Here is a 20,729-nt window from a genome sequence, read left to right on the forward strand (position 1 = left end):
ACCTGAATGTGAGACTGCCTGGGAATACTTGGTACCGTAGGCTTTTTTTTAATGTGTTGTTGGCGTCGACGACCTGTTTTATTTTTCTGCTTGGTTGCCGAGGTGACCATCTTGGCATTTGTCAAAAGGGTTGAGAGTGGCCTAGAAAGATCACCTACGACCACATCAGCCTGAATTTGCCCGATCTCATCTGATCTCGGATGTTAAGCAGGGTCGGGCCTGGTTAGTACCTGGATGGGAGACCGCATGGGAACACCAGGAGCTGTAGGCTTTTTTTTTTTAATATGTTGTTGACGTCGATAACCTCTTTTATTTGTCTGCTTTTTTGCCGAGGTGACCATTTTGGTGTTTTTCAATAGGGTTATGAGTGGCCAGCAAGATCGCCTTCGGTCACATTGCCCTGAATGCGCCTGATCTTGTCTGATCTCGGATGCTAAGCAAGGTCGACTAACCAGGGTCGGGCCTGGTTTGTACCTGGAATGGGAGACCGCCTGGGAATACCAGGTGCCGTGGGCTTTTTTTTTAAATGTTGGCGTCGACGACCTGTTTTATTTTTCTACTTGTTTGCTGAGGTGACCATCTTGGCGTTTGTCAAGAGGGTTGCGAGTGGCCAGCAATTTTGCCTACTGCCACATCACCCTGAATGCGCCTGATCTTGGATGCTAAGCAGGTTCGGGCCTGGTTAGTACCTGGATGGGAGACCGCCTGGGAATACCAGGTGCTGTAGGTTTTTTTTAGTATGTTGTTGGCGTCGACAACCTGTTCTGTTTTTCTGCTTGTTTGCAGAGGGGACCATCTTGGCGCTTGTCAAGAGGGTTGAGAGTGGCCAGCAAGATTGCCTACGGCCACATCACCCCGAATGCGCCAAATCTCGTCTGATCTTGGATGCTAAGCAGGGTGGCGCCTGGTTAGTACCTGGATGGGACACCGCCTGGGAACACCAGGTGCCGTAGGCTTTTTTTTAATATGTTGTTGGCATCGACGACCTGTTATATTTTTCTGCTTGTTTGCTGAGGTGACCATCTTGGCGTTTGCCAAGAGGGTTGAGAGTGGTGAGCAAGCTCGCCTTTGGCCATATCACCCTGAATGCGCCCGATCTCATCTGATCTCGGATGCTAAGCAGGGTCGGACCTGGTTAGTACCTGGATGGGAGACCACCTGGGAATACCAGATGCCGTGGGCTTTTTTTTTTAAATGTTGGCGTCGACGACCTGTTTTATTTTTCTGATTGTTTGCCAAGGTGACAATCTTGGCGTTTGACAAGAGAGTTGAGAGTGTCCAGCAAGATCGCCTACTGTACATCACCCTGAATGCGCCCGATCTTGTCTGATCTCGGATGCTAAGCAGGGTCGGGCTTGGCTAGTACCTGGATGGGATTCCGCCTAGGAATACCAGGTGCCGTAGGCTTTTTTTTATCTGTTGTTGGCGTCAACGACCTTTTTTATCTCTCTGCTTGTTTGCCGAGGTGACCATCTTGGCATTTGTCAAGAGGGTTGAGAGTGGCCAGCAAGATCGCCTACGGCCACATCACCCTGAATGCGCTCGATCTCTTCTGATCTTGGATGCTAAGCGGGGTCGTGCCTGGTTATAACCTGGATGGGTGACCGCCTGGGAGACACCCTGGGAATACCAGGTGCCGTAGGCTTTTTTTTTATGTTTTTGGTGTCGACGACCTGTTTTATTTTTCTGTTTGCCGAGGTGACCATCTTGGCATTTGTCAAGAGGGTTGAGAGTGGCCAGCAAGATCACCTACGGCCACACAACCCTGAATGCGCCTGATCTTTTCTATTCTTGGATGATAAGCAGGGTTGGGCCTGGTTAACACCTGGATGGGAGACCGCCTCTGAATACCGGGTTCCATATGCTTTTTTTTTTTAATATGTTGTTGCCGTCGATGACCCGTTTTATTTTTCTACTTGTTTGCCGAGGTGGCCATCTTGGTGTTTATCAAGAGGGTTGAGAGGGGCCAGCAAGATCACCTATGGTCACATCACCCTGCATGTGCCCGATCTCGTCTGTTCTCGGATGTTAAGCAGGATCAGGCCTTGTTAGTACCTGGATGGGAGACTGCCTTGGATATACCAGGTGCCATAGGTTTCTTTTTAATATGTTGTTGGCGTTGGCGACCTGTTATATTTTTCTGCTTGTTTGCCGGGGTGACCATCTTGGCATTTGTCAAGAGGGTTGAGTGTGGCCAGCAAGATCGCCTATGGCCACATCACCCTGAAAGCACCCAATCTCGTCTGATCTCACATGCTAACCAGGGTCGGGCCTGGTTATTATCTGGATGGGAGACCGCCTGGGAATACCTGGTGCCGTAGGCTTCTTTTTAATATGTTGTTGGCATCGACAACCTGTTTTATTTTTCTGCTTGTTTGCCAAGGTGACCATCTTGGCGTTTGTCAAGAGGGTTGAGAGTGGCCATCAAGAGTTCACACGGTCAGATCACCCTGAATACACTCGATTTTGTCTGATCTTGAATGCTAAGCAGGGTCAGGCCTGGTTATCTCCTGGATGGGAGACCGCCTAGGAATGCCGGGTGGCGTAGGCTTTCTTTAAATATGTTGTTGGCTTCGACGACCTGGTCTATTTTTCTGCTTGTTTGCCGAGGTGATCATCTTAGCGTTTGTCAAGAGGGTCGAGAGTGGCGAACCAGATTGCCTACGGCCACATCACCCTGAATGCGCCCGATCTCGTCTGATCTAGGATGCTAAGCAGGGTGGCGCCTGGTTAGTACCTGGATGGAAGACCGCCTGGGAATACCAGGTGCCAGGTCGGGCCTGCTTAGTACCTGAATGTGAGACTGCCTGGGAATACTTGGTACCGTAGGCTTTTTTTTAATGTGTTGTTGGCATCGACGACCTGTTATATTTTTCTGCTTGTTTGCTGAGGTGACCATCTTGGCGTTTGTCAAGAGGGTTGAGAGTGGCCAGCAAGATCACCTACGGCCACATCACCCTGAATGTGCTCGATCTCTTCTGATCTCCGATGCTAAACGGGGGTCGTGCCTGGTTAGTACCTGGATGGGATACCTCCTGGGAGACTCCCTGGGAATACCAGGTGCCGTAGGCTTTTTTTAAAATATGTTTTTGGCGTTGACGACCTTTTTTTTTCTGCTTGTTTACCGAGGTGAATATGTTGGCGTTTGTCAAGAGGGTTGAGAGTATCCAGCAAGATTGCCTATCGCCACATCACCCTGAATGCGCCCGATCTCGTCTGATCTCGGATGCTATGCAGGGTCGGACCTTTTTAGTACCTATATGAGAGACCGTCTGGGAATACCGGGTGCCGTAGGCTTATTTTAATATGTTGTTGGCGTTGACGACCTGTTTTATTTTTCTGTTTGTTTGCCGAGGTGACCATCTTGGCGTTTGTCAAGAGGGTTGAGAGTGGTGAGCAAGCTCGCCTTTGGCCATATCACCCTGAATGCGCCCGATCTCATCTGATCTCGGATGCTAAGCAGGGTCGGACCTGGTTAGTACCTGGATGGGAGACCACCTGGGAATACCAGATGCCGTGGGCTTTTTTTTTTAAATGTTGGCGTCGACGACCTGTTTTATTTTTCTGATTGTTTGCCGAGGTGACAATCTTGGCGTTTGACAAGAGAGTTGAGAGTGTCCAGCAAGATCGCCTACTGTACATCACCCTGAATGCGCCCGATCTTGTCTGATCTCGGATGCTAAGCAGGGTCGGGCTTGGCTAGTACCTGGATGGGATTCCGCCTAGGAATACCAGGTGCCGTAGGATTTTTTTTATATGTTGTTGGCGTCGACGACCTTTTTTATCTCTCTGCTTGTTTGCCGAGGTGACCATCTTGGCATTTGTCAAGAGGGTTGAGAGTGGCCAGCAAGATCGCCTACGGCCACATCACCCTGAATGCGCTCGATCTCTTCTGATCTTGGATGCTAAGCGGGGTCGTGCCTGGTTATAACCTGGATGGGTGACCGCCTGGGAGACACCCTGGGAATACCAGGTGCCGTAGGCTTTTTTTTTATGTTTTTGGTGTCGACGACCTGTTTTATTTTTCTGTTTGCCGAGGTGACCATCTTGGCATTTGTCAAGAGGGTTGAGAGTGGCCAGCAAGATCACCTACGGCCACACAACCCTGAATGCGCCTGATCTTGTCTATTCTTGGATGATAAGCAGGGTTGGGCCTGGTTAATACCTGGATGGGAGACCGCCTCTGAATACCGGGTTCCATAGGCTTTTTTTTTTTAATATGTTGTTGCCGTCGATGACCCGTTTTATTTTTCTACTTGTTTGCCGAGGTGGCCATCTTGGTGTTTATCAAGAGGGTTGAGAGGGGCCAGCAAGATCACCTATGGTCACATCACCCTGCATGTGCCCGATCTCGTCTGTTCTCGGATGTTAAGCAGGATCAGGCCTTGTTAGTACCTGGATGGGAGACTGCCTTGGATATACCAGGTGCCATAGGCTTCTTTTTAATATGTTGTTGGCGTTGACGACCTGTTATATTTTTCTGCTTGTTTGCCGGGGTGACCATCTTGGCATTTGTCAAGAGGGTTGAGTGTGGCCAGCAAGATCGCCTATGGCCACATCACCCTGAAAGCACCCAATCTCGTCTGATCTCACATGCTAACCAGGGTCGGGCCTGGTTATTATCTGGATGGGAGACCGCCTGGGAATACCTGGTGCCGTAGGCTTCTTTTTAATATGTTGTTGGCATCGACAACCTGTTTTATTTTTCTGCTTGTTTGCCAAGGTGACCATCTTGGCGTTTGTCAAGAGGGTTGAGAGTGGCCAGCAAGAGTTCCCACGGTCAGATCACCCTGAATACACTCGATTTTGTCTGATCTTGAATGCTAAGCAGGGTCAGGCCTGGTTAGCTCCTGGATGGGAGACCGCCTGGGAATGCCGGGTGGCGTAGGCTTTTTTTAAATATGTTGTTGGCGTCGACGACCTGGTCTATTTTTCTGCTTGTTTGCCGAGGTGATCATCTTAGCGTTTGTCAAGAGGGTCGAGAGTGGCGAACCAGATTGCCTACGGCCACATTACCCTGAATGCGCCCGATCTCGTCTGATCTAGGATGCTAAGCAGGGTGGCGCCTGGTTAGTACCTGGATGGAAGACCGCCTGGGAATACCAGGTGCCAGGTCGGGCCTGCTTAGTACCTGAATGTGAGACTGCCTGGGAATACTTGGTACCGTAGGCTTTTTTTTAATGTGTTGTTGGCGTCGACGACCTGTTTTATTTTTCTGCTTGGTTGCCGAGGTGACCATCTTGGCATTTGTCAAAAGGGTTGAGAGTGGCCTAGAAAGATCACCTACGACCACATCAGCCTGAATTTGCCCGATCTCATCTGATCTCGGATGTTAAGCAGGGTCGGGCCTGGTTAGTACCTGGATGGGAGACCGCATGGGAACACCAGGAGCTGTAGGCTTTTTTTTTTAATATGTTGTTGACGTCGATAACCTCTTTTATTTGTCTGCTTTTTTGCCGAGGTGACCATTTTGGTGTTTTTCAATAGGGTTATGAGTGGCCAGCAAGATCGCCTTCGGTCACATTGCCCTGAATGCGCCTGATCTTGTCTGATCTCGGATGCTAAGCAAGGTCGACTAACCAGGGTCGGGCCTGGTTTGTACCTGGAATGGGAGACCGCCTGGGAATACCAGGTGCCGTGGGCTTTTTTTTTAAATGTTGGCGTCGACGACCTGTTTTATTTTTCTACTTGTTTGCTGAGGTGACCATCTTGGCGTTTGTCAAGAGGGTTGCGAGTGGCCAGCAATTTTGCCTATTGCCACATCACCATGAATGCTCCCGATCTTGTCTTATCTCGTCTGATCTCGGATGCTAAGCAGGGTCAGGCCTGGTTAGTTCCTGGATGGGGGACCGCCTGGGAATACCAGGTGCTGTAGGTTTTTTTTTTGATATGTTGTTGGCATCGACGAAGTTTTAATTTTCTGCTTGTTTGCCGAGGTGACCATCTTAGCGTTTGTCAAGAGGGTTGAGAGTGGCCAGTAAGATCGCACACACAATGCACAGAATGGGAGGCAGTTTCCAGGCACTTTTTAGAGGCCATTTCTAGTGCTAAAATGTCTGAAAACTGCCTCAGTGTGAAAGGGGTCTTAAAGCAGAGGTCCACCCTAAAATGGACCATCCGCTCATTGGAATCCTCCCCCCTCCGGCGCCACAATTGGCACCTTTCAGGGGGGAGGGGGGTGCAGGTACCTGTACAGTACAGGTATCTGCACCCACTTCCGGCGTAGATTCTGCAGAAGGTACGCCCCTTTCCGCAGAATCTACGCCCCTTTCCGAAAGTCCCCTGCTGCCTGCTGGGAAACACACGGATCCCAGAGACAGCGGGGACCATCCTTATTGCGCAGCGCGACTCGCGCATGCGCAGTAGGGAACCGGGAAATGAAGCCAAAAGGCTCCACTTCCTGATTCCCATACCTAAGATGGCGGCGGCAGCACCCGAGAGACGATCGAGAGATCGGCTTCGGGTGACGACATCGCGGGCGTGCTGGGCGGGTAAGTGTCACTATTTTAAAAGTCAGCAGCTGCAGTATTTGTAGCTGCTGGCTTTAAAAAAAAAAAAACGGTGGACTCCCGCTTTAAGGAGATTGTATAATGTATGACCACCCTAAATGTGCATAACAAGACAGAAAAACTAGATCTATGCGATGCGTTTTTGTTATGGTTGAAGTCAAGATCTCAAATAGGATACAAGTCCCTGGCATATTCCCTAATCTGTAGTGTCTTAAAGCGGAGGTCCACCCTAAAGTGGACCTTCCGCTCATCGGAACCCTCCCCCCCTCCGGCGCCACAATTGGCACCTTTCAGGGGGGAGGGGGGTGCAGATACCTGTACAGTACAGGTATCTGCACCCACTTCCGGGATAGCTCTCTGCGGAAAGGGGCGTAGATTACGCCCCTTTCCGCAAGTGCCCGCCCCTTTCCGCAAGTGCCTCGCTGCCTGCTGGGAAACACACAGATCCCAGAGGCAGCGGGGACAGTCCTTATTGCGCAGCGCGACTCGCGCATGCGCAGTAGGGAACCAGGAAATGAAGCCGAAAGGCTCCATTTCCTGATTCCCATACCCAAGATGGCGGCGGCAGCACCCGATAGACGATCTAGAGATCGGCTTCGGGTGCCGACATCGCGGGCGCGCTGGACAGGTAAGTGTCACTACAACACATCGTATCGCCCCCAGCACATGGCATCACATCAAATCGCATCTCCCCCAGCACATCGAATCGCATCTCCCCCAGCACATCGCATCTCCCAAAGCACATCGCATCTCCCAAAGCACATTGCATCACCCCAGCATATCGAATCGCATCAGCACATCGAATGGCATCGGCACATCGAATCGCTTCGCCCCAACACATCGAATCCCATCGCCCAAACGCATCATGAGAGGGTTGGAGCCTCCAGCGGTTAAAGCCCATTTAACGAGATCAGTCTCTTCTCTGTGGGCGGCAAGGGCAAGTGTATCATTGGAAACGACCTGTAAAGCAGCCACATGGACGTCGCCAAATATGGTCATGCGCCATTACAGAAATGACCCAGGAGCACTCACTTCAGTAGAATTTGGGGAAAGGGCGATTGAGGCCGCTCTCGCATTTCCTTAAAAACAATTTTTTTTCTTTGAAGCAGTACCCACCCTGGTCTTAGCTATTTATTGTATCACAGGTATGCTGCCATGGTGGCACCAGGAAAACGGAAAATTGTTTCATACTTACCGTAAAAAAAAAAATTCTGCTTGTTTGCCAAGGTGACCATCTTGGCGTTTGTCAAGAGGGTTGAGAGTGGCCAGCAAGGTCGCCTACGGCCACATCACCCTGAATGTGCTTTATCTTGTCTGATCTCGGATGCTAAGCAGGGTCGGGCCTGGTTAGTGCCTGGATGGGAGACAGCCTGGGAATACCAGGTGCCGTAGTCTTTTTTTAATATGTTGTTGGCGTCTACGACCTGTTTTATTTTTCTGCTTGTTTGCTGAGGTGACCATCTTGGCGTTTGTCAAGAGGGTTGAGAGTGGCTAGCAAGACCGCCTACGGCCACATCACCCTGAATGCATCCCAATCTCGTCTGATCTCAGATGCTAAGCAGGGTGGCGCCTGGTTAGTACCTGGATGGAAGACCGTCTGGGAATACCAGGTGCCGTAGACTTTTTTTTAATATGTTGTTGGCGTCAATGACCTGTTTTATTTTTCTGCTTGTTTGCCAAGGTGACCATCTTGGCATTTGTCAAGAGGATTGAGAGTGGCCAGCAAGATCGCCTATGGCCACATCACCCTGAATGCTCCCGATCTTATCTTATCTCTCCCATCCAGGTACTAACCAGGCCCGACCCTGCTTGGCATCCGAGATCAGAGGAGATCGGGCACATTCAGGGTGATGTGGCCGTAGGCGATCTTGCTGGCCACTCTCAACCCTCTTGACAAACGCCAAGATGGTCACCTCGGCAAACAAGCAGAAAAAAAAGGTCTTCGTCGCCAACATATTAAAAAAAAGCCTACGGCACCTGGTATTCCCAGGCAGTCTCCCATCCATGTACTAACCAGGCCCGACAATGCTTAGCATCCGAGATCAAACGAGATCGGGCACATTCAGGGTGATGTGGCTGTAAGCAATCTTGCTGGCCACTCTCAACCCTCTTGACAAACGTCAAGATGATCACCTCGGCAAACAAGCAGAAAAATAAAAACTGGTCGTCTACACAAACAACATATTACAAAAAAGCCTATGGCACCTGTTATTCCCAGGCTGTCTTCCATCCAGGCACTAACCAGGCCCGACCCTGCTTTGCATCCGAGATCAGACAAGATCAAGAGCATTCAGGGGGATGTGGCTGTAGGCGACCTTGCTGGCCACTCTCAACCCTCTTGACAAACGCCAAGATGGTCACTTCGGCAAATCAGTAGAAAAATATAACAGGTTGTCGACGCCAACAACATATTAAATAAAGCCTACGGCACCTGGCATTCCCAAGCGGTCTCTCATCCAGGTACTAACCAGGCCCGATACTGCTTAGCATTTGAGATCAGATGAGATAAGATAAGATCGGGGGCATTCAGGGTGATGTGGCCGTAGGCGATCTTGCTGGCCACTCTCAACCCTCTTGACAAACGTCAAGATGATCGCCTTGGCAAACAAGCAGAAAAATAGCCCAGGTCGTCGACGCCAACAACATATTAATAAAAAGCCTACGGCACCTGGAATTCCTACGCGGAATCCCATCCAGGTTCTAACCAAGCCCGACCCTGCTTAGCAAGATAGTCACCTCAGCAAACAAGCAGAAAAATAAAACAGGTCGTAGACGCCAACAACATATTAAAAAAAGACTACGGCACCTGGTATTCCCAGGAGGTCTCCCACCCAGGCACTAATCAGACCCGAACCTGCTTAGCATCCGAGATCAGACAAGATCGTGCGCATTCAGGGTGATATGGCCTTTGGCGATCTTACTGGCCACTCTCAACCCTCTTGACAAACGCTAAGATGGTCACCTCGGCAAACAAGCAGAAAATTAAAACTTCGTCGATGCCAACAACATATCAAAAAAAAAACCTACAGCACCTGGTATTCCCAGGCGGTCCCCCATCCAGGAACTAACCAGGCCTGACCCTGCTTAGCATCCGAGATCAGACGAGATAAGACAAGATCAGGAGCATTCAGGGTGATGTGGCAATAGGCGATCTTGCTGGCCACTGTCAATCCTCTTGACAAACGCCAAGATCGTCACCTCCGCAAACAAGCAGAAAAATAAAACAGGTCGTCAATGCCAACAACATATTAAAAAAAAGTCTACGTCACCTGGTATTCCCAGGCGGTCCCCCATCCAGGAACTAACCAGGCCTGACCCTGCTTAGCATCCGAGATCAGACGAGATAAGACAAGATCGGGAGCATTCATGGTGATGTGGCAATAGGCAAAATTGCTGGCCACTCGCAACCCTCTTGACAAACGCCAAGATGGTCACCTCAGCAAACAAGTAGAAAAATAAAACAGGTCGTCGACGCCAACATTTAAAAAAAAAGCCCACGGCACCTGGTATTCCCAGGCGGTCTCCCATTCCAGGTACAAACCAGGCCCGACCCTGGTTAGTCGACCTTGCTTAGCATCCGAGATCAGACAAGATCAGGCGCATTCAGGGCAATGTGACCGAAGGCGATCTTGCTGGCCACTCATAACCCTATTGAAAAACACCAAAATGGTCACCTCGGCAAAAAAGCAGACAAATAAAAGAGGTTATCGACGTCAACAACATATTAAAAAAAAAAGCCTACAGCTCCTGGTGTTCCCATGCGGTCTCCCATCCAGGTACTAACCAGGCCCGACCCTGCTTAACATCCGAGATCAGATGAGATCGGGCAAATTCAGGCTGATGTGGTCGTAGGTGATCTTTCTAGGCCACTCTCAACCCTTTTGACAAATGCCAAGATGGTCACCTCGGCAACCAAGCAGAAAAATAAAACAGGTCGTCGACGCCAACAACACATTAAAAAAAAGCCTACGGTACCAAGTATTCCCAGGCAGTCTCACATTCAGGTACTAAGCAGGCCCGACCTGGCACCTGGTATTCCCAGGCGGTCTTCCATCCAGGTACTAACCAGGCGCCACCCTGCTTAGCATCCTAGATCAGACGAGATCGGGCGCATTCAGGGTAATGTGGCCGTAGGCAATCTGGTTCGCCACTCTCGACCCTCTTGACAAACGCTAAGATGATCACCTCGGCAAACAAGCAGAAAAATAGACCAGGTCGTCGACGCCAACAACATATTTAAAAAAAGCCTACGCCACCCGGCATTCCCAGGCGGTCTCCCATCCAGGAGCTAACCAGGCCTGACCCTGCTTAGCATTCAAGATCAGACAAAATCGAGTGTATTCAGGGTGATCTGACCGTGGGAACTCTTGCTGGGCACTCTCAACCCTCCCGCATCGCTCCAGTGTGAACCCAGCCTAATAAGCGATCGTTTTTCTGATCGCTGTATTAGTGTCACAGGTGACGCTAGTTAGGCAGGTAGGTATTTAGGTTCGCCGCAGCTTTTTATAGCGCCAGGGACCCCCATATACTACCGCATAAAGCCCCCTGATTGCCCCCTAGTTAACCCTTTCACCAGTGATCACCATATAACTGTTACAGGTGACGCTGGTTGGTTAGTTATTTTTTTATAGTTTCAGGGCACCCGCCATTTATTACCTAATAAAGGTTTAACCCCCTGATCACCCGGGGGGTGTCATTTGTGACTGTAATAACTGTTAGGGCAGTTAGGGTTAGCCCCCTTTAGTTCTAAGGTACCCCCCTAACCCCCCCAATAAAGGTTTAACCCCGTGATCACCCCCCGTCGCCAGTGTCACTAAGGCTGGGTTCACATTGCAGCGGTTTATGATAACGGATGTGATTCGCACCGCACTGCAGTGCAAATCACATCCGATCTCTGTGCGATTCGAGTTCAGCCATACAGATAGTATGGCTGAATTTGCGTCGCACCCGCCGCAAACTCGCACGGGACCCTTTTTTTGGTCCGCAGCAGAATCGGATCGCATGGGTGTTCACACCATGCGATCCGAGTTTGCAGATCGCACTGCGATATGCGAACTGATCTGGGGGTGTCATTAACATTTCACTGACACTCCCAGCAGTTCGCATAGGGCAGTGTGAACTGCCGCCGGGAGGCATGCGATGCGGGAACCCGCCGCGGATTCGTGGCGTTCCCGCATTGCTCCAGTGTGAACCCAGCCTAATAAGCGATCGTTTTTCTGATCGCTGTATTAGTGTCACAGGTGACGCTAGTTAGGCAGGTAGGTATTTAGGTTCGCCGCAGCTTTTTATAGCGCCAGGGACCCCCATATACTACCGCATAAAGCCCCCTGATTGCCCCCTAGTTAACCCTTTCACCAGTGATCACCATATAACTGTTACAGGTGACGCTGGTTGGTTAGTTATTTTTTTATAGTTTCAGGGCACCCGCCATTTATTACCTAGTCTCACTAGTGTACCCCTAAATTTAGGGGTGTCTACTTTCCAAAATGGGGTCATTTGGGGGGGTTTGTGCCATCTTGGCATTTTATGGCCTTCAAAACTGTAACGCCCTTAGAAAGCCTGAAGGCGGTGCTTGGTTTTCGGGGCCCCGTACGTGGCTAGGCTCCCAAAAAGTCCCACATATGTGGTATCCCCGTACTCAGGAGAAGCAGCAGAATTTATTTTGGGGTGTCATTTCACATATGCCCATAGCATATGTGAGCAATATATAATTTAGTGACAACTTTGTGAAAAAAAATAAAAATAAATAAAAGTTTGTAATTTTCCCGCAACTTGTGGCAAAATATAAAATATTCCATGGACTCAACATGCCTCTCAGCAAATAGCTTGGGGTGTCTACTTTCTAAAATGGGGTCATTTGTGGGGGTTTTGTGCCATCTTGGCATTTTATGGCCTTCAAAACTGTAATAGGTAGTGAGAATTGAAATCAAAAATTTACGCCCTTAGAAAGCCTGAAGGCGGTGCTTGGTTTGTGTAAAATAAATAAAAAATTTTTTTGTCATTATTCAATCGCTTGAGGCAAAAAAATAAAATATTTAATGGGCTCAACATGCCTCTTATCAATTTCCTTAGGGGGTCTACTTTCCAAAATGGGGTCATTTGGGGGGGTTTTGTACTGCCCTGCCATTTTAGCACCTCAAGAAATGAGATAGGCAGTCGTAAACTAAAAGCTGCGTAAATTCCAGAAAACGTACCTTAGTTTGTAGATGTGACAACTTTTGCGCAAACCAATAAATATACAGTTATTGACTTTTTTTACCAAAGACATGTGGCTGAATACATTTTGGCCTAAATGTATAACTAAAATTGAGTTTATTGGATTTTTCTAATAACAAAAAGTAGAAAATATCATTTTTTTTTCAAAATTTGCGGTCTTTTTACGTTTATATCGCAAAAAATAAAAATCGTAGAGTCAGTTTAATACCTTTAAAAGAAAGCTCTATTTGTGGGAAAAAAAGGATGCAAATTTTGTTTGGGTACAACATTGCATGACCGCGCAATTACCAGTTAAAGCAGCGCAGTGCCAAATTGTAAAAAGACCTCTGGTCATTGACCAGCAAAATGGTCTGGTCTGAAAGTGGTTAAGCATATCACTGGGCATAATAAGCAGCTATACTTAGCAATGAACATAATAGCACCTAGAAAACAAAAATGGAGCTAACAGCTATTATGCCACTTTCACACTGATGCGGTGCAGTTTACCAGCATTTTGTGGGGTGTTTTATTTTTTTATTTTTTTTTTTGCAAAAACTTCAAATAACCCAAGCACATGTTTGAAAGGATCCTAAAAAAATAACTTCCAAGAAAATAATTTAAAATACAGAATTAGTGTCATCTTCCATACAGAGCCGCTGGCAGAGGTGTGCATCAGTGTCATGCTGGCTGGCCATAGAAGTGGGTACACAAGCACGGACACAAATGCATGTAATCTTGGACAGGCAAACTGGAGCAGGCACACACCTGACAGCATCTCTGGATGGTGGATTATCGCAATCTACCCTCTGTATGAGCCTTGATAGGGCTGGGAACAACTGGACTGGTACAAGATAACCTTTCTATGGTATAAAGAATCACTGTAAGATAACATTTTAACTATGTTTTTAAACCTATGCATTTTTTTAATTGATAATTTAAGAAGAATTTTACTGTAAACCTGAAAGTGGGTCTAACTATTCTCCATTTTACTGGAAAAAAATAAATAAAAAACCCCCCACAAACCACACCTGGGCACCTCTCTACCCATTTTTTTATTTTTTTCAGCCATTATCAGTTTTGTCAAAGAACTTCTTGTAATGGCTCTAACTACCTAGAACTCTACACATAGGGTTATTTGTGAAGTAAATGTAGCCCATTGTACATGAAACCTTAAGCATGAAAGTACTGCGTTTTTTGCCACAATTTGCATTTCTTCAATTTTTTTTTCACTGTATATAGCTGGTTGCTAAGCAACCACAGTGTAAAAAATAAATAAAAATAAGCAAAATGCGGTAAAAACGTGTGTCCAAAAATGCGGCAAGCACCGCAAAAGGCACTGCAGAAACGCTCAAAAGCAACATGCATAGATGGGAACTCAGCCTTAGATGTTCCTGCTTCAAAAGAGTTTTAGGCTCAGTTCACACTGGTGCGATGTGGGAAACTCTGTGAATCCAGTGCACCTGAATTGCCAGCAGTTCACACTGCCCTCGGCGAACCACTGCATGTGTCGATACAAAGTTGACTCCCGGATTGGATCACAGTGCAAACTGTGAATTCAGACAGGAATCAGATCGCATGGGCGTGAATACCCATGGGATCCATTTCTGGTTCAGATTAAAAAAGAGTCTTGCACGAGTTTGCTCAGAATGCAATGCAAATTCAGCCATACCATTTGTAAGGCTATTCAGCCAAACAAACTGGTTGCATTTGCATGACATGTGATCTGCACAGCAATGCGGTGCAAATTGCATGCAATATCTGGCATTGCACCCAATGTGAACCAAGCCTTGGTGGCATTGTATATGCATTTTGAGCATCTAATTGGCTCCTGGATGCACACAATTCTATTTTCTCTCAAAGCAACTGACTGCACCTAAAATGCATTCAAAACCAGTGTGCATACCCTTTCACACTAGGGCGGTGCGGGTGTCGGCGGTAAAGTGCTGCTATTTTTAGCGGGGCTTTACCGTCGTTTTAGCGACGGTATGCGGCCACTAGTGGGGCAGTTTTAACCCCCGCTAGCGGCCAAAAAGGGTTAATTTCAATGAGTAGGAGCGGTGAATAAACCGCTCCAAAGATGCGGCTAGCAGGACTTTTTTCACTGCCCTGCTAGCGCACCACTCCAGTGTGAAAAAAATGCCCCGCCCTTTCCAAAAATGCCGAGGCACAAAAATGCATTGATGTGAACATGTTCCATAGGAACCCATGTTAAAAAAAAAATGTCCCTGCATTTCTGCAAAATGCATCAAAAAACGCGTTAGTGTGAATCCAGCCATAAAATCCATTATATTTTATTTAGAAATTTCCTCTAAATGACTATAGATGCAGCCTTGACAGTGCCAGTGTAAATGAGGCCTAATAGTCAATAGTCTGGTGTAAAATGCATAAAAAAGCACACCTATGCTTTTTTTTTTGTGCATTTTCAGTTTTGCATAAATACCCTACAGTCCATTTAACATGGTTTCCTATGGATGTAGTTCACATCTGTGCATTTTTTGGAAAGGGCCAGGGATTTTCTGTTTTTTGGTTACATTAGATGGTTTAACCACTTCCCGACCAGCGCACGACGATGTACGTCGACAGAATGGCACGGGCAGGCATATTGGCGTACAGGTATGTGCAATATTCAATGGCGCCCTGCCATCGGGAGCGTGCCGCCGGCGGCGCGCTCCCGCGCTGGTCGGGACCCCCGTGAGTCCGGTTGCGGGACCCGCGGACTCGATCGCCGCGGGCATCCCCGCGATCATCTCACGGATCGGTCGAATGGAGGAAATGCCGAGTAAACAGCATTTCTCCATTCTGCCTAGCAACTAGTGACGCTGATCTCTGCTCCATGTGATTGGAGCAGAGATCAGTGTTCACTAAATGAAAGCCCAACCCCCCCACAGTTAGTAACACACCCCTAGGAACACATAACCCCTACACTGCCACCCACTGGTTAACCCCTTCACTGCCAGTGTCATTTACACAGGAATCACTGCATTTATATAGCAGTGATTACTGTGTAAATGACAATGGTCCCAAAAATGTGTCAAAAATGTCCGATGGGTCCCCCACAATGTCGCAGTCACAATAAAAATCACTGATCGCCGCCATTACTAGTAAAAAAATAATAATAAAAAATTATTAATAAAAATGCTATAAAACTATCCCTATTTTGTAAACGATATAACTTTTGCGCAAACCAATCAATAATCGCTTATTGTGATTTTTTTGACCAAAAATATGTAGAAGAATATGTATCGGCCCCTAAACTGAGGGAAAAAAAAGTTTTTTTATATATTTTTGGGGGATATTTATTATAACAAAAAGTAAAAAATAATGCGTTTTTTTCAAAATTGTCGCTCTATTTTTGTTTATAGCGCAAAAAATAAAAACCGCAGGGGTGATCAAATACCACCAAAAGAAAGCTCTATTTGTGGGAAAAAAAGAACGTCAATTTTGTTTGGGAGCCACGTCGCACGACCGCGCAATTGTCAGTTAAAGCGACGCAGTGCCGAATCGCAAAAAGTGGTCTGGTCTTTGACCAGCAAATTGGTCCGGTCTGAAAGTGGTTAAATGATCTAAAGATGTGCATTGAAAAATGCTAAATACGCCTGCAATATGCAAACTGCAACCTGCACAAGTGTGAATCAGACCTTGGACAGATTTAGAAGCTGCAGTGTGCATGGGCACTTAGGCTGGATTCACGCCTGTGCATTTTGGAGATTTGTACTACAGAACGTGTTCCATATGAAAACATGTTAAGTGGACTGTAATGAAAATCTGCAGAATGCAAAAAGCACAAAAAATGCATGGGTGTGAATCAAGCCTTATAGCGTATGAAGAAAAAACTATCCAAGGAAAAACCCTTACCTTTTTTTTTATGTATAGGTTTTGCTTGCAAAAGCTTTCTTCTGTCTCCCAGGATGCCAGTTTTTCAGACAAGAGATTGGCAGCATTTTTTTAAAATTGGAGCACTGGCCTTTGCTTGTGACCAGACAGTGAACCCTAACTTGTTACAATGTTGTATCCTCCTATCAGGACAGGGATGGACAACAAACCAACCAAAGATGGAAGACATCCTTGAAAGCTGGAAACCCAACATGGACAGGGGGAAGGCTAAAGAAGAAATGGACCTAGAAAGTCACATCGCCTTACAAGACTGGAAGGGGCTTGCCATTATAAAAGACCGTGTTGGAAACACTGGGGAGACGGTCTTTACGACCTTACCATTCAAGAAAGGTGAGGTAAGACGGAGCAAAAAGCTTAAGCAGCCATCCTCTCTCTAGGCAAGCCACGCCCTCCCGGCATTTTTATTTTAATATGTTGTTGACGTCGACGACCTGTTTTATTTTTCTGCTTGTTTGCAGAGGTGACCATCTTGGCGTTTGTCAAGAGGGTTGAGAGTGGCCAGCAAGATTGCCTACAGCCACATAACCCTGAATGCACCCGATCTTGTCTGATCTTCAATGCTAAGCAGGGTCAGGCTTGGAGTGCACTTGCACTGGGGCAGTGCACTTGCGGGATGTTAGAAAAATTCCTCCAAGCAGCATTTTTGAGCGGCTTGGAAGCACTGTATTTAGAGCTTTCAAAATGCCCCTGCCCATTGAGTAGGTGGGGCTTTTTACTTTTTCTACCTTTCCATTTTTAAAGCGGGAGTCCGCCGGGACTCCGCGTTTTTTTTTTTTTTTTTAAGTCAGCAGCTACAAATACTGCAGCTGCTGACTTTTAAAATAGTGACACTTACCTGTCCAGCGCGCCCGCGATGTCGGCACCCGAAGCCGATCTCTAGATCGACACTCGAGTGCTGCCGCCGCCATCTTGGGTATGGGAATCAGGAAATGGAGCCTTTCGGCTTCATTTCCCGGTTCCCTACTGCGCATGCGCGAGCCGCGCTGCGCAATGAGGACGGTCCCCGCTGCCTCTGGGATCTGTGTGTTTCCCAGCAGGCAGCGGGGCACTTGCTGAAGGGGGCAGGCACTTGCGGAAAGGGGCGTAATGTACGCCCCTTTCCGCAGAGAGCTAGCCCGGAAGTGGGTACAGTTACCTGGATTATCCAGGTAACTGCACCCCCCTCCCCCCTGAAAGGTGCCAATTGTGGTGCCGGAGGGGGGGAGGAATCCGATGAGCGGAAGGTCCATTTTAGGGTGGACCTCCGCTTTAAATGCAACTCATAAACAGAGTGATCATCGCTGAGCTAGCAGTCTGTCAAAATGGACATGCCATGTGTGAAAGGCACCTAACATTAATAATGTACTATCAGCCTTAAAGTGGTTGTAAACTAATTTTTTTAACTTTTACCTACAGGAAAGCCTATAATAAGGCTTGACAGTGTGTACTATCAAAAATTGTGTAAAAAATCATCAAACTTAAAACACATAAAAAGTCCAAAAGGAGGGAAGCACAAAGGTATGAATTTAGTCCATTGAAGTGACTCTTTACAAACACCCTTCAGATGTATAGCAGGTGCGCCCAAAGAGAAAGTTCTATCCACCACCTATTTCAATGAGGCTTACCAGCTGCCAAGATCTCTTTTTAGGGAGATCGTACAAGCATGAAGAAAAACGATCGTTCCTGGTCTCTCCAATGGGTTCTGCTGGCGTCTCCACCTCTTATATCTCTTTCTTACAGCGTCTCACATTCCACCGTAATTATTAGGTAAAAAAAGAAAGAAAGGCTCCCATAGCGTAATTCCGCATAAAATTTTTAATCCGAACGAAATAAAAGTAAAACAAACTCACAAATTTCCAGTTGAGTACAAGCGTAAGTACAATCACGAGCCGGCCGGCTCTCTCCTATTAACACTGCCCGTCCTTCCTGGTCAACGGGGAATGGCGGTAACGTCAGCACGCCGCTCACCCTGACGTTACCGCCATTCCCCGTTGACCAGGAAGGAGGTATGATGGTTTTAAAAATGTGAGCCACCATCATCATGTGCATTGCTGCTGGAAATGACAAAGGGCCATGTAACTTTGTTAAAAAAAAAAATAGCCCACATTCACATTGAGTCGATTTGACTATTGCCGGCAATGGCACCGTCCAAATTGGTGCAACGCCGACTTTGTTGTAATGCCTGTACTACTTTTGGTGACTTCAAGGGTGATTTGAAGGGATTTATTTGTATGAACCCACATAAATGTCTGAAAAATCAACCCAAAGTCTCACTGCATGCAGTTCCGTGCGCTTTTTTATGCATTATATGCATACACAGTGTTTTCCATGTATTCCAATGGCTCTAGTTCACACCAGTGCAGTCAGTTCCAGTCAGTTTACCATGCAGAAACTGACGAACTGACTGCATTGGTGTGAACTAGAGCCATTGGAATACATGGAAAATGTATTAGATAAATATGCTTTTTTAGCGCAGAGAAAATCACACAGAACGGCATCTGGTGTGAACTGGCCCTAAGCCTAGGTTCACACTGCTGCAATGTAGGAACAAGTGCAATTCCAGCATTTGTTCCCACATCGCTCCTCTCCCACAGGCAGTTCACACTGGCTTCTGCAAACCACGGCAGATGTCATTACATTGTTATTGACACCACCAGATTGGTTCACAGATCGCAGTGTGAACTGTGAACTTGCATAGGTAAGAACACCTATGCCATCCGATTTTCAGTGTGGGAGGGGGTCCCATTACTTTTGTTTTTCCCTGTGAATTTAATGTGAGTTCAGACATACAACTGTGTGCCTGTACTGGCATTACATAGAAAGCGCATGTGATTCGACACCTGCAGTGCGGGGGCGAATCACATGCTATGTCTGAGATCGCAGCAGTGTGAAACTGGGCTAAAACTTAAAATTTCAGGTACTAAGGCAGAAAATTAAAACGACATCTATTAAAGCGGGAGTCCACCGGGACTCCGCGTTTTTTTTTTTTAAAAGCCAGCAGCTACAAATACTGCAGCTGCTGACTTTTAAAATAGTGACACTTACCTGTCCAGCGCGCCCGCGATGTCGGCACCCGAAGCCGATCTCTAGGTCGTCTGTCGGGTCCTGCCGCCGCCATCTTGGGTATGGGAATCAGGAAATGGAGCCTTTCGGCTTCATTTCCCGGTTCCCTACTGCGCATGCGCGAATCGCGCTGCGCAATAAGGACGCTCCCCGCTGCCTCTGGGATCTGTGTGTTTCCCAGCAGGCAGCGGGGCACTTGCGGGAAGGGGTGGGCACTTGCGGAAAGAGGCGTAAGTTACGCCCCTTTCCGCAGAGAGCTATCCCGGAAGTGGGTGCAGTTACCTGGATTATCCAGGTAACTGCACCCCCCTCCCCCCTGAAAGGTGCCGATTGTGGCACCGGAGGGGGGGAGGGTTCTGATGAGCGGAAGGTCCACTTTAGGGTGGACCTCCGCTTTAAAATGAGTTCTATGATTTGCATATTTGGGGAGAATTGTTTTTGCGCGTAAAGAGATTAGACTTTTATAACGTGACAATTATGAAGCAATTTGAGACTCAGATGTCTGTTTCAGTAGAACATATACATCAACATTGAAGAGCAATACTGAACAGGTGTGATATTATTTATTTATTTATTTTTTAATGCTAATGAGGCATGATGTCCCAGACTTGTCACAGACAAAGGTGGAGAGGAGAAATCAAAAAAAGATAGACTCAGACCTTAAAGTGGTTCTGCACCTAAAATAAAAATATTAAAAGCCAGTAGCTACTAATATTGCAGCTGCTGACTTTTAATAAAATCACACTTACCTGTCCCAGGGTCCAGCGATGTCGGCGCCAGATGACGAGCGATCACTCTTGTCGCTGCTGCCCCTGCCGCCATCCTCTGTCAGGGAATCGGGAAGTGAAGCATTACAGCTTCACTGCCAGGTTCCCTACTGCGCATGCGCGAGTCGCGCTGTGTGTCTCTTAACCACTTCCCACCCGGCCAATGTATATATACGGCCGGGTGGGAGCCGCCTGCTCCTGATAGGACGTTCAGGAACGTCCTTTAGGAGTAGCGGGATCGCGCGCGCGCGCCCGCGCAGCGGCGCGATCCCGATGTGCTCGTGTCACCCGGACACGGCACATCTCAGATCGGCAGGAGGGC

General features: G+C 47.6%; 1 long non-coding RNA gene, 2 other non-coding genes and 22 pseudogenes across 3 annotated transcripts in view; 19 read left to right on the forward strand and 6 right to left on the reverse strand.

The window, feature by feature from the left end:
• The window catches only part of LOC143958289 (uncharacterized), a 198,424-nt gene that overhangs the window by 115,315 nt on the left and 62,380 nt on the right, over positions 1–20,729 (forward strand). The gene's annotated exons all lie outside the window — the stretch shown is intronic.
• Positions 153–271, forward strand: LOC143958297 (5S ribosomal RNA; annotated as a pseudogene).
• On the forward strand, positions 383–516 carry LOC143958829 (5S ribosomal RNA; annotated as a pseudogene).
• LOC143958791 (5S ribosomal RNA) lies at positions 622–730 on the forward strand (annotated as a pseudogene).
• Positions 838–956, forward strand: LOC143958629 (5S ribosomal RNA; annotated as a pseudogene).
• On the forward strand, positions 1,065–1,183 carry LOC143958313 (5S ribosomal RNA). Its single transcript, XR_013270126.1, has one exon. It is a non-coding gene; the product is annotated as a 5S ribosomal RNA (ribosomal RNA).
• Positions 1,290–1,407, forward strand: LOC143958615 (5S ribosomal RNA; annotated as a pseudogene).
• LOC143958464 (5S ribosomal RNA) lies at positions 2,206–2,324 on the forward strand (annotated as a pseudogene).
• LOC143958541 (5S ribosomal RNA) lies at positions 2,660–2,776 on the forward strand (annotated as a pseudogene).
• On the forward strand, positions 3,179–3,297 carry LOC143958803 (5S ribosomal RNA; annotated as a pseudogene).
• Positions 3,405–3,523, forward strand: LOC143958324 (5S ribosomal RNA). Its single transcript, XR_013270127.1, has one exon. It is a non-coding gene; the product is annotated as a 5S ribosomal RNA (ribosomal RNA).
• On the forward strand, positions 3,630–3,747 carry LOC143958767 (5S ribosomal RNA; annotated as a pseudogene).
• On the forward strand, positions 4,546–4,664 carry LOC143958466 (5S ribosomal RNA; annotated as a pseudogene).
• On the forward strand, positions 5,000–5,116 carry LOC143958681 (5S ribosomal RNA; annotated as a pseudogene).
• Positions 5,282–5,400, forward strand: LOC143958308 (5S ribosomal RNA; annotated as a pseudogene).
• Positions 5,511–5,644, forward strand: LOC143958830 (5S ribosomal RNA; annotated as a pseudogene).
• On the forward strand, positions 5,750–5,878 carry LOC143958796 (5S ribosomal RNA; annotated as a pseudogene).
• LOC143958707 (5S ribosomal RNA) lies at positions 7,786–7,904 on the forward strand (annotated as a pseudogene).
• LOC143958433 (5S ribosomal RNA) lies at positions 8,012–8,131 on the forward strand (annotated as a pseudogene).
• On the reverse strand, positions 8,475–8,593 carry LOC143958426 (5S ribosomal RNA; annotated as a pseudogene).
• Positions 9,304–9,422, reverse strand: LOC143958655 (5S ribosomal RNA; annotated as a pseudogene).
• Positions 9,530–9,658, reverse strand: LOC143958749 (5S ribosomal RNA; annotated as a pseudogene).
• Positions 10,001–10,134, reverse strand: LOC143958831 (5S ribosomal RNA; annotated as a pseudogene).
• Positions 10,245–10,363, reverse strand: LOC143958310 (5S ribosomal RNA; annotated as a pseudogene).
• Positions 10,529–10,645, reverse strand: LOC143958682 (5S ribosomal RNA; annotated as a pseudogene).

The sequence above is a fragment of the Lithobates pipiens genome, unplaced genomic scaffold, assembly GCF_037356315.1.
Source record: "Lithobates pipiens isolate NorthernLeopardFrog02 unplaced genomic scaffold, aLitPip1_a1.2 Scaffold_61, whole genome shotgun sequence".
NCBI lineage: Eukaryota > Metazoa > Chordata > Amphibia > Anura > Ranidae > Lithobates > Lithobates pipiens.